Raw genomic sequence first — 12,390 nt, 5'->3', positions numbered from 1 at the left:
TGGGGGCAGCAGAGGGTCAGAACTGAACCAAGGTGCTGGCTGCGCTAGGGCCCAGGCCAGCCAGCCTGTAGTCACAACTGCAGCCCAGATTCAGGCAGGACCACCTCTGCATCTCCTCCCAGCTGGAGGAGCTTCCAAGTCCTCCCCAGTCTCTGTAACTCAGGTCTCAGAGAGGTCGCACTGGTCACCCGAGGTCCTCCAGTGGGCACCGACTGCCAGATCCCAGAGCCCCTCAGGCTTGCCTCTGGTGGAGAGTTCTGGGCAGAGGTGGGTGCCAGGTGGCAGGGGCAGGCTGTGTCCGCAGAGTTTCTGGAAGTAGGTGGGTGCGCAGAGGGGCGCACGTGAAGGGACAGAGCAGAGACTGAGGGGTTTGGGGGACACCCAGGGGAGGGTGCCTGGGAGACTAAAATGGGGATAGGATTGGTGCTTCCTGCCCTTCCAGAGCCCACACCCCTACTTCCCCACTGCTCTGGCAACCCGCTCAGGGTAGGGTGGGGTGGAGGGACAGCCCCTTGGCTGCTGGGCAGGTACTTAACAGATGAAATAAGGCAGGGCTGGCCCCCCACCAACCTGAGTCCCTGGTGCACACCCCCCACCCCATGCTGAGCCAGCCCCACCGGCCGCTTGTCAGAGGGTAAAAGGTCGGTATCACGGTCAAGGCAGTCTGGACACGTGGGAGCAGACACACAGGGGCCGAGGAGTTGGGATGGTCTCACAGCTGCCGTGACAGGACGCAGAGGGCCGTGGGATTCCCAGAGATGGCACCACAGGTGGAAAGGCTCAGGGAGAGGAGTGTGGTTGGGCCTGAAAACTGGCGGCCGCCAAGGCCCCTCCCCCATCAGCCCAGGACACTTAGGTTTCATCCTAAGAGTAAAGCCTGGCTCCCCTTAGGGTCCCCGAGTCCCACCCCTGTCTCTCTTGGACAGGCCCTAGAGCTGTTCGGACGGCCCCAGCAGGGAAAGAGGTGCACTGTCTGTGGCCCTGGCACCAGACATCGGACTCTGTCCGTGCCAGGGGCCCGCCGGGCTGGGAAGCCCCAACACCTGTCAGGGTTTTCCCAGGGGCCCCAGTGAGTCACGGGTTCTATCTGGGCCTGTATGAGGGCGGAGGTTCCCAGGACCAGGCATGGACTCCCTGGAGACCCCAAAGTTAGGGGCCCGAGTCAGGGAGGGGCTCCCCAGTGCAGTCGCTGGGAATCATGACACCGAAACCCAATGAGCCCCTGTAGGGGGTCAGCCCCCTACCCCTGTACCTGGCAGAGTTGGGGGACAGTGATCCAGGGACTTGGAAATGCAGGTGACAGTAGACCTGGGAAGTCAAAGGGAGCTGGTGAGACAGCCACATGCTCCCAGCCGCACCCCAGGGCTGAGGGACAATGGAGGAGGGTGCTGCCTAGCCAGGTTCAGGCCCCACACAGCACGAATTACACAGGCCTCTGGGGGCCCAGCAGGAGCCGCGGAAGCACCAGCCCTGCCACAGACGCCCTCGCAGGCCTGAGATGGGGGGAGTACCCCTCCTCCTCCTGTCTCCAGCCTCCCTCTGGGCGCTCCTTGTGGATGACCACAGTGGGCAGCGCTGACCAACAGGGCACAGTGAGAGACGGACCCCTCCTCAGCCAGGCTCCTTCTGCAAGTCCCAGGATGGCCCAGTGCACATCCTGCCCCCGCTCCCGTCCTCACAGGGCTCATGGCCCAACACTGCCCACGGAGAAGGGGGTGGGCAGCCCAGGGCATCGAGAGTGTGGGAGATGCGTAAGCGAGCTGTGCGTGGTCCATCCACACAACAGAATATTTTCAGCCTCAAAAAGGAAGGAGTTTCTGACCCACTCTAGCACTCGGATAAACCAGGTGGTCATTATGCTGAGTGAAACAAGGCAGTCACAAAAGGACGAGAACTGTGTGATCCCGTGCACATGAGGTGCTGGGGCAGTCAGACTCCCAGAGACAGGGCGGGGGCTGCCCCGAGCTCAGAGGGGAGTGCAGAGTTGCTGCTTTACTGGGGACCCAGTTCCAGTTTGGGACACGACAAAGTTCCGGAAACAGAGGATGGTGACGGGCACACACCGGTGTCAGCGTGCTCACGGCCACTGAGCGTACAGTTCACAGTGGTTAAGACGGCAAACGTTACGTACTTAGGTATTTCACTACAATTAACTAAAAAATAAATGGAAACCAGACAAAGGTACTTAATGCTCAGTCAGTGGACATTAAGCTGTGCTCAGTCTTTTGCCTCAAACACTATTGTGCTTTGAAACTAAGTTCAAGTTTACCTGTAGGAGAAACTCAGAGACGTGGCTGGTTAAACAGCACATGCGCTATCCTCCTAGAATTGTACTCACTGGCGCTCCCCACCAACCCATCGAGTACCCGGTCCCTTGCACCCTCGTCAGGGTGAGGGGCCTTCAAATGCTTCTCTTTGCCAGATGGAAAAAGCACTGGTGTGGGCTTGTGCTGGTTTAGCTCGGCTGCACAACATTCCCAGAATTCCCTCCCCTGTGTGTTTAGGATTAGGGTGGGCCACAAGAGAGGGTGGAAGTGAATCCACGGTTTTTTTTAAGCTCACACTCGCTGTGGCACGTCTGCTGACTCAGCTGGTCTGCAGGGGCAGAGGCCAGGTCCGAAACTGTTCCACCTGCCCCCACCCCACCACCCCCTCCCATCTGCAGCTTCCCAGACTCCTGGGCCAGGTGTGCGATGAAGAGTTCCAGCTTCTGCTAGAAATCTTGTTGCTATTGGCAACAAGAAGAGACATGGGTTTCAGCCTATCGTCTTGGGCTCCAGCCCATGCTCGGGATGGCAGCCAGCTCAGGGTCCTTCCCTCCACTTTATGTCCATCTTCCCCCCGGACTCCCGCCACATGGACCCCGAGCTCCAGTCTCAGATCAAAGGCAAGAAGGCCAGCAGCTGGCTCCCAGATTGGGGTCCTAATTCTCAGGTCGAACCCGTACTGACACGAATGCGGTGTCTTTAACTTTTCTTTAGTATAAGTTGTGAGAATGCACCTTGGTACATACAGCCCCCGTGGAAAAGAGTACAGAGACTTCTCAAAAAAAAAAAAAAGAATTACCATATAATACAGCAATCCCACTTCTGGGTGTTTATCCAAAGGAAATAAAAATGGGGTTTCAGAAAGGTATCTGCATTCCAGTGTTTATTACATTATTCGTAATAGTTAAGATATGGAAATAATCTAAATGTCTGTCAATGGATAAATGGATAGAGAAGATGTGGTTTATACAAACACTAGAATATTATTTTCTCCTCCATGAGAAAAAAGGAAATCTGCCAGTTGCAAAAACACGGATGAACCTTGAGGGCACTGTGCTAAGTGAAATGCGTCACAGAGAGAGACAATTACTCCCTGATCTCATTTAACTGTGGGACCGAAAACTGCCAAAATCAGAGAGTAGAATGGTGGCTAGGGGTTGGGAGGGGGCTGTGTGTGGGGGGTGTTAGGGCTGGAATTAGATAAAAGTAGCCAAAAGGAACCCGAGGCAGGCTCCAGACTGTCTCAGCAAGGAAGATAGAAAGTACAGAAAGTACAAAGAGTGCTGAACAAGATAAACCGCCTTGTGCATGACCTTGTCCTTGCAGAAAAGTATCCAGTGTTGCAAGCAGAGAACATAGCCATGTGTGTTCTCTCGAGATAGCTAATTGCTAACAGCTACGTCTGCTTCTGTATTTGCTTGCTTGCTCACCCCAATAAAAACCCCAGGCTGTAAGTGCCAGGCGCGACTCTCATCTGCAGCCATTTTGGCACCGTGTGTCTCGGAGACACCCCGAGAGTTCACCCCTGTGCAGGTAAAACTTTAAAACTTTGGCCAATAAAGTTCCATCATAAACTCCTGAAGGCTTCCGACATTTGCTCGCATTGGGGTATGTTACATGGGGGTGTAGGGATAGGGGGGTTATTGATCAAAGAATACAAACTTCTGGCTATAAAAATTTTTAAATAAAAATATAGCATAAGTAGCATGCCTGGGAGCGAACCCGGCAGGATGCAGCTCCATGGGTGCGTCCACCGGGAACGCGCGCGCTTAGCCAGCCCGGGGGGAGGGGGGTGGAGAGCAATGGGGCAGCACTAGTCCCGCCCCTCCGCGGGCCACTTCCTCTGTCAGGCCCCGCCCTCCCCCTTCTCCCAGGCTGCCCTCGGATTTCCCACACCAGAGACCAGTTCTGTGGGGCCCTGTACTCGACAGAGATGGACCTGTAGAGTCAGCGCTCTCTCGTGTCCAGCTTCTTGCATTTCCATGGGAACTTTAGAGTCAGCTTGGCAATGTCCACCAAAAAAACTTGTTAGGATTTGGAGTTGGGTTGCCCCGAATCTATAGATGAACGCTGGGAGAACTTCACAGTATGATGCCGCCTAGTGCACGAGCGGGGTACAGCCCTCCGCTTGCCCGGGTCTTCTTTCTATCCTCTCGATCCCCGTTTGTAGCGTTCAGCGCAGAGGTCTCGCATACCTTAGTTATTTTAACTTTGGGGCTTAGATCTTTTTGTCTGTGTGTTTTGTTTTGTTGCTATTCTAAGTGACTTCCGCTCAAAAAGATTTTTTTTTGTGGCCAGTATGTAGAAGTATTATTGATTTTTGCATTTTTTCCTTGACTTCAGTGGTCTTGTTCGATTTACCTATTTCTAGCAGTTCATCTGTAGGGTTTTACAGATAACGGCAGTCTCATGTCCTCCTCTCCAGTATTTAACCTTTAATTTTTCTCGCCTTCCTCCACTGGCAGGAGCCCTTCCACTACTGAACGGAAATCAGGAGACCCAGTGACAGCCACCTTACCCCAGAAGGGGCTGGTCTCCCACCTCGGGAAGGACACTTTTGTTTTACCACGAAGTACGACTTCTGCTGTATGGTTTGGTGGCCACGATTTACCAGAATAAGTAAGTTTCTTTCCATTCTAATTACTGAGATTTTTTTACAATTTTATTGAATTTACTGGGGTGACCTTGAGGCAGGAGAGCAAGAAGCTGGGAAAATCCTTGGCGAGCGGGAGGGGAGCTGAGACAGACGCTGACTCACTCTGGCCTCCCCCGCGCACCCTGACTCTGCTGCCTGTTCTCCCTGGCGGGACCATGGCCGTCATCACTACCCTTGCCCTCAGGACGATAATCCCAGGAACAAAGCCTGGGGTCTGTGGACCACAGAGACCGTGTTTTGGTAGAAGGAGAGGTGACATCTAGGTCTCTGTGGTGTTTTAGCTCCATGCCCAGAATAGTCCAAAACCAGATGAAGCGAAGCCATGGCCACCTCAGGACCAGAGGCAATGACCAATGAATGACCCCTGACCCTAGTGTCAACCAGTCCTCAGAGACCATGACTCTGACCCTGTGGGCTCATTTCGATGAGTCAGCACATTAAAGGGCAAACCCGGAAAGCTTATGAATGCCGTATTTTGCCATGTATAATGCGCACTTTTTGAGGAGAAAATAAGGGTGTGCTTTGTACAGGGGTGGTACTTTTCACACAAAGTGCAAAAGCAGTGGCAGCGGGCTTGCAAACCCAACTTGCTGTGGGAGCCGGTGGCCCTCCCGCCAACGCAACCTCTTGATGAGTCAGCAAACAAGCCTGATGAGGCCCTAACGAAGAACAAATGGTGGAGTTGTGGGGGCAGTCAGTTTGCTAAAGACGAAGCAACTACAGGCAGGATCGAGGAAGCATCGGCCGCCCAGGTTTGCGATTGGATCCTGGATCCTGGAATGCGGTTGAGAAGGAAGTGGCTGCAAAATTGTTTAAAACATGCGCCATCAGCAAAGCCCTGGATGGAGCTGAGGCCGATGAAATTTACCGGGATGAGGAGAGTGGCTCCTCAGAAGACACCAGCAATGCAGAAATTGGACAAGATGACGCTTCTGATATTGACAGTGACCCAGAGTTCTTGTCCTTCTGTGGTGCATAAATATCATAAATTTGTTACCGGTACATAAACTTTCTGATACCTTGTATCTGTTCTTGCATTTTGTAATTATTCGTTATATAAAATTTCTTGTACCATAAAATTATTTGTTATATAAAATTTAAGTGACCAGGAGATAGTCAACCTATCAGATGGTGATCAGGATGCTCACAGAACTGGTTGATTTTGGTTGAAAATTAAATGAAAAAACGAAGACTACACTAAGTGGAATGAAGCAAAATGCACAGGGAACCAATAGTGATGGAAAAAAAACTGGGACTCAAATCAATGGAGTGGACCAGAAGGAAGAAAGAAACAACCATACAGAAAAGAATGAAGGAACAAGAATTCAAAAAAATGAGGAGAGACTTAGGAACCTCCAGCACATCTTTAAACGTTCCAACATCTGAATTATAGGGGTACCAGAAGGGGAAGAGGAACAGCAACAAGTGGAAAAGTTATTTGAACAAATAATAAAGGAGAACTTCCCCAATCTGGCAAAGGAAATAGACTTCCAGGAAATCCAGGAAGCTGACAGAGTCCCAAAGAAGTTGGACCCAAGGAGGAACACACTAAGACACATCATAATTATATTAGCCAAGATTAAAATGAAGGAGAGAGTTCCCATCAGACTGTCAGCTGATTTCTCAAAAGAGACCTTACAGGCAAGAAGGGGCTGGGAAGAGGTATTTCAAGTCATGAAAGCCAAGGACCTACAACCAAGATTGCTCTATCCAGCAAAGCTTTCATTTAGAATGGAAGGGCAGATAAAGTGCTTCTCAGATAAGATCAAATTCAAGGAGTTCATCACCACCAAGTCCTTATTATATGAAATGTTAAAGGGACTTATCGAAGAAAAAGGAGATAAAATATATGAACAGTGAAAGGACAGCAAACTCACAGTGATTAACAACCACACCTAGAACAAAAGCAAACTAAGAGGACAGCTAGATCAGGAGCAGAACCATAGAATTGAAGATCTCATGGAGGGTCAGCAACAGGGAAGTGGGAGGAGGAGACGGGGGGGGGGGGGGAGAAGGTACAGAAAATAAGTAGCATAGACAGTGGGGAGAAAATAGACAGGGGGAGGGCAAGAGTAGTGTGGGAAATATAGAATCTAAAGAACTTATGACACATGGACATGAACTAAAGGGGGGAATGTGGGTGGGAGGGGTGTGCAGGGTGGAGGGAGTGAAGTGAGGGACGGGCACAACTGTAATGGCATAATCAATAAAATACATTATTTAAAATTTTCTTGTACCATAATATGTTCAAAAATGACTACTAAATTTCCTTTATAATACAAAAAAGTATCTAAATATAAACAAACAAACAAGCAAATAAATAATTGAATTAAAAATTAAAATGAAAGATTTTTTTCCCAAAAGTTTGGGCCAAAACATGAATGCGCATTATACACAGCTAAATATGGTATTCTATGAAGATCCTCCCCTGAGAACTCCCCTAAAATCCCTGCCTTTAGAAAAAAATTAAAAACCCTAAGACAAAGGACCCAGGGCACGCCCTCTCTCTCGGGAGCACACCTGCACCTCCATTCTTCAGTGTGTATCTCCCTTTCTTTCTCCTAGGTTCTCAGGGTCCCCCCGAGACTCTCCTGGGAGAGAGAGCATGCCAAGTTCTTGGCTCTGAATCCTTTTTTTGCCAAACTCAAGAACCAAAAGTTGACATTGCCATTCACCACATTAGTAAAATTAGATAGGTTTCAAGTGTACAATTCTATAACACATCATCTGTATATTGTGAAATGTGTTCACCACCCCAAGCCAGTCGCCTTCCACTGAGCATTTTTATTGTGAGGGAAAGCTGGAAATTGTTTTAAAATTATGTTTTATTGGTAATTCTGTTACAGTTGTCCTACTTTCCCCCCCCACCCCCATCCACCTAGCACCCTACACTCCCTCAGGCAATCCCCCCACCATTGTTCATGCCCAAGGTTCATGCGTGTAAGTTCTTTGGCTTCTCCATTTTCTATACTGTACTTTACATCTCGTGGCTATTCTGAAAATACTAATTTGTACTTCCCAATCCCCTCATCTCTTCCCCTGTTCCCCCACACCCCTCTCCCATATGGCAACCCTCAAAACGCTCTGTATCCATGATGCTGTCTCATTTCTTGTTCGCTTAGTTTGTTTTTTAGATTCAATTGTTGATAGACTTGTGTTTTTTGCCATTTTATTGTTCATAGTTTTGATCTCCTTTTTCTTAAATAAGTCCCTTTAACATTTCATATAATAATGGCTTGGTGATGATGAACTCCTTTAGTTTTTTCTTATCTGGGAAGCTCTTTATCTGCACTTTGATTCTAAATGACAGATTTGCTGGGTAGAGCAATCTTGGCTGTAGGTCCCTGCCTTTCATGACTTTGAATATTTCTTGCCAATCCCTTCTAGCCTACAAGTTTCTTCTGAGAAATCAGCTGGTGGTTTTACAGGAACTTCATTGTAGGAAACTTCTTGTTTGGGACTTTGTGTGCTTCCTGGACTTGCATGTCTATTTTCTTCACCAAATTAGGGAAGTTTTCTTTCATTATTTTTTCAAATAGATTTCCAATTTCTTGCTCTTTCTTTTCTCCTTCTGGCACCCCTATGATGCGAATGTTTGACCTCTTAAAATTGTCCCAGAGGCTGCTTATACTAACTCATTTTTTTATTCTTTTCTCTTGTTGTTTTCATTGGTTGTTTTTTCTTCCTAATGTTCCAAATCATTGATTTGATCCTTGCCTTCATCCACTCTACTGTTGTTTGCTGTAAATTGTCCTATATTTCAATTAGTGTATCCTTCGTTTCTTTTTTCGTTTTTCTTTTAGTACTAATAAGCCAAGATCTTTATCAATGCAGCAGTCACTTTACAACCAACCCAAGAGAGCCCACCTTCTCTGGGAGAATGGGACGTCTGTGCAAACCTCGGTGGGGAAGGGCAGAGGCTCCAGTCCAAATACACAAGCTCGCCCTTTCACGGCTGCCCTTGGACCTGCACCTGCCCAAACCGGCCCTCCCCCATTTCAAACAGGTCATGCCCACAGGTGCACCTGAGCAACAATGGTGGCCCACCACTCTGGCAGACAGTCACAATATCAGTTCTGCATTATTCATGGACAAAGGCATAAATGACCAGATCCTGCAAAGGATTAAGGAAATAGTAAGACAATTTCTTCCTCCACCTTGAAAATAAAATACACTTCGGTGGATGCATGTCCTGAAATAGCTGGCAGTTCCTAGGAAGAGGGTCCATTGTCAATCTCTTCTTCACCAGCCTGTGCATCCAAAGTTCTTATCAAGGTGACATGAGTCTTCTTTTTTTCTCTCTCTTGCTGTAAGCACTCTTATAAGGGAGCCTGGTCCTCCCACTGCCTCTTCATCCACTGGAGTAGCACTGTGCTGCTGCCTTCCGAGGGCTTCTCAATCCCTTTATAAATGTGCTTCATTAGCAAGTCAAGGCCATTTCCATCCAGTGACAGCAGGGCCTGCTCACTTTCGCGGCTGTTAAAGTACATGCATACTTTCAGCACCACGCCCTGGCTCGCTCCTACACGGCTGGATTCCTGGTGCTGCCCATAGAGTTCTGGAAGGCCGCATGAAATGCCCCAAGCATGTCCCCTTGCTGCAGGAGCCTGTCCGCTTCTCTGGGCCCCAGCCTGGCTCATCTGCCACTGCCGCAGCCTCCTCCTGCTTGTCCACAAATTTGTGCTCATCAAATTCATCAATGTCTGCTGGACAGAGGTGTGAGGACAGCATGTTCTGGTCCATGGTGGGGGGTTTGGCACGCACTCATCCAGCTCAGCTCCGGCCCATCCTCAGATCCACTTTACTTGGAACTGGCTTGGGGGCAAGAAGTGGCCGCTTGGTACTACCTCCACCTCCTCTGTGGGCGGCCTCTGCCACCTGCCCACTGCCAGCCCGTAGCAGAACCGGAAGTCCCCTGTATCCTTTGTTTCTGTCTGGGTCTCTGTTATGCTGCTGAGGTTCTCACTAAGTTCCTTGAGCATCCTTATAACAGTGTATTCAACTCTGTATCTGATAGATCACTTATTTCCATTTCATTTACCTCTGGTTTGATCTGTTCTTTCATTTGGGCCATGTTTCTTTTTTTTTAATATATATATATTTTTTTATTTATTTATTTTTTATTTTTTTAATTGATTATGCTGTTACAGTTGTTCTATTCCCCCCTTCATTCCCCTCCACCCTACCCCCCCATCCCCACCATTACCCCCCCTTTAGTTTATGACCATGTGTCTCAAGTCCTTTAGATTCTATATTTCCCATGCTATTCTTGCCCCCCCCCATCTATTTTCTTTCTACTGTCTATGCTACTTATTTTCTGTACCTTCTCCCCCCATCTCCTCCTCCCACTCCCCTGTTGCTAACCCTCCTTGAGATCTTCCTTTCTATGTCTCCACTCCTGATCTAGCTGTCCTTTTTGTTTGCTTTCGTTTTAGGTGTGGTTGTTCATAACTGTGAGTTTGTTGTCCTTTTACTGTTCATGTTTCTTTAACTTCTTTTTCTTAGATAAGTCCCTTTAACATTTCATATAATAAGGGCTTGGTGATGATGAACTCCTTGAATTTGATCTTATCTGAGAAGCACCTTATCTGTCCTTCCATTCTAAATGAAAGTTTTGCTGGATAGAGCAATCTTGGTTGTAGGTCTTTGGATTTCATGACTTGGAATACCTCTTTCCAGCCCCTTCTTGCCTGTAAGGTCTCTTTTGAGAAATCAGCTGACAGTCTGATGGGGACTCCTTTGTAGGTGACTGTCCCCTTAGCTCTTGCTGCTTCTAGGATTCTCTCCTTCATTTTAATTTTGGCTAATGTAATTATGATGTGCCTTGGTGTGTTCCTTCTTGGGTCCAACTTCTTTGGGACTCTCTGAGCTTCCTGGATTTCCTGGAAGTCTATTTCCTTTGCCAACTTGGGGAAATTTTCCTTTATTATTTGTGCAAATAAGTTTTCCACTGGTGGCTGTGCCTTTCCCCCTTCTGGTACCCCTATAATTCGGATGTTGGAGCGTTTAAAGATGTCCTGGAGGTTCCTAAGACTCTCCTCATTTCTTTGAATTCTTGCTTCTTGACTCTTTTCTGTTTGGCCACTATTTGCTTTCTTCTGGTCCACTCCATTGATTTGAGTCCCAGTTTCCTTTTCATCGCTATTGGTTTCCTGTGCAATTCCATTCATTTCAATTAGTTTCGCCTTCATATGTTTCTCTAATTTGTGGCTATAATCAACCAGTTCTGTGAGGATCCTGATGACCAGTGTTTTAAACTGTGCATCTGAGAGTTTTGCTATTTCTTCATCGCTTAGGTCTATGGGCTCAGGGATTTTGAGAATTTGCGACATTTTTGGTCTGTTCGTGCCCTTTAAGTGTGAGGAGGGCGCCTTGGACTTCCCAGGTCGCTGGGTTGTGACGCTGTATGTGGGGGCGTGGTCAGAGCGGGGAAATGGCAGTGCCCTCTACTGCCGCTTGCCGCGGGACGCTGGGCCCGGGTCCAATCGCCCACTCCCTCGCCTGTCCGCTCTCGCACAAATAGGCAACCCCAGTCAACACGCAGCAACGCTTCCCCGCTGTCTCCTCCGCGGTCGCTCGCCTGGTTGCTCGCTTGGTCGCTCACTAGGTCCAACCCTGCGCCTGGATTCCGCGTCTGGATTCCGCGTCTGAGCCCGTCTGACCGAGTCCTCCTGTGCAATCCCGCTCCACCAGCCACTGGATTCGCCCCTTACCGGTCAGACTGCAGAATTTGTTGTTAACGGACTTCCGAAAAGTTCAATTTTCCGTGTTCTGGCTGTGTTTTGTGTTGCTAATATTTAGTTGTCCCTAAACTTGGTTGTGTGAGAAGGCACGGCACATCCACCTATACCTCCATCTTGGCGGAAGTCTCTCTATATATTTTTAAATATTTTATTTATTTTTTGAGAGAGGGGAAGGGAAGGAGAAAGAGTGGGAGAGAAATATCAATGTATGGTTGCCTCTTATTTGTCCCCTGCTGGGAACTGGCCTGCAACCCAGGCATGTGCCCTGACTGGGAATCGAACCGCGATACTCTGGTTCGCAGGCCCGCGCTCAATCCACTGAGCTATGCCAGCCAGGGCTGGGCCATGTTTCTTTGTCTCCTCATTTTGGCAGCCTCCCTGTGTGTGGCCTAAAGTAATAGGTGCCTTATAGGGTCCAGTGGCACAGCCTCCCCTAATCACCCAAGCTGGGTACTTGAGGTGCACCTTTTGTGTGAGCTGAGTACATCCTCCTCTTGTAGTTGAGCCTTGGTTGCTGTTGGCAGATCAATGGGAGGGGTTTACCGAGGCCAGTCAGCTGCAAGGGTTGGCTGTGACCACTTAGCACCAATGCTCACCCTCTGTGGAGGATCAGCTGTGCAGAGGCAGGGTGGTAGTCTAGGTGACCTCTGGGTGCATGGACCCTGGGGTTTCCAGGTGCACCCAGTATGTGGTGCAGGCCAAGATCAGCCCCCCACCTGTGTTT

The 12,390-nt window shown here is 48.9% G+C and overlaps 1 pseudogene; it reads right to left on the bottom strand.

Moving 5' to 3' along the window:
- Positions 1-9,165: 9,165 nt before the first annotated feature.
- Positions 9,166-9,666, bottom strand: LOC119059176 (actin-related protein 2/3 complex subunit 5-like protein; annotated as a pseudogene).
- Positions 9,667-12,390: the final 2,724 nt, after the last annotated feature.

This window comes from Artibeus jamaicensis, unplaced genomic scaffold, assembly GCF_021234435.1.
Source record: "Artibeus jamaicensis isolate MK-2021 breed Jamaican fruit bat unplaced genomic scaffold, CSHL_Jam_final contig_1128, whole genome shotgun sequence".
In the NCBI taxonomy this organism is placed as follows: Eukaryota; Metazoa; Chordata; class Mammalia; order Chiroptera; family Phyllostomidae; genus Artibeus; species Artibeus jamaicensis.
This window is presented reverse-complemented; position numbering and strand designations above follow the sequence as displayed.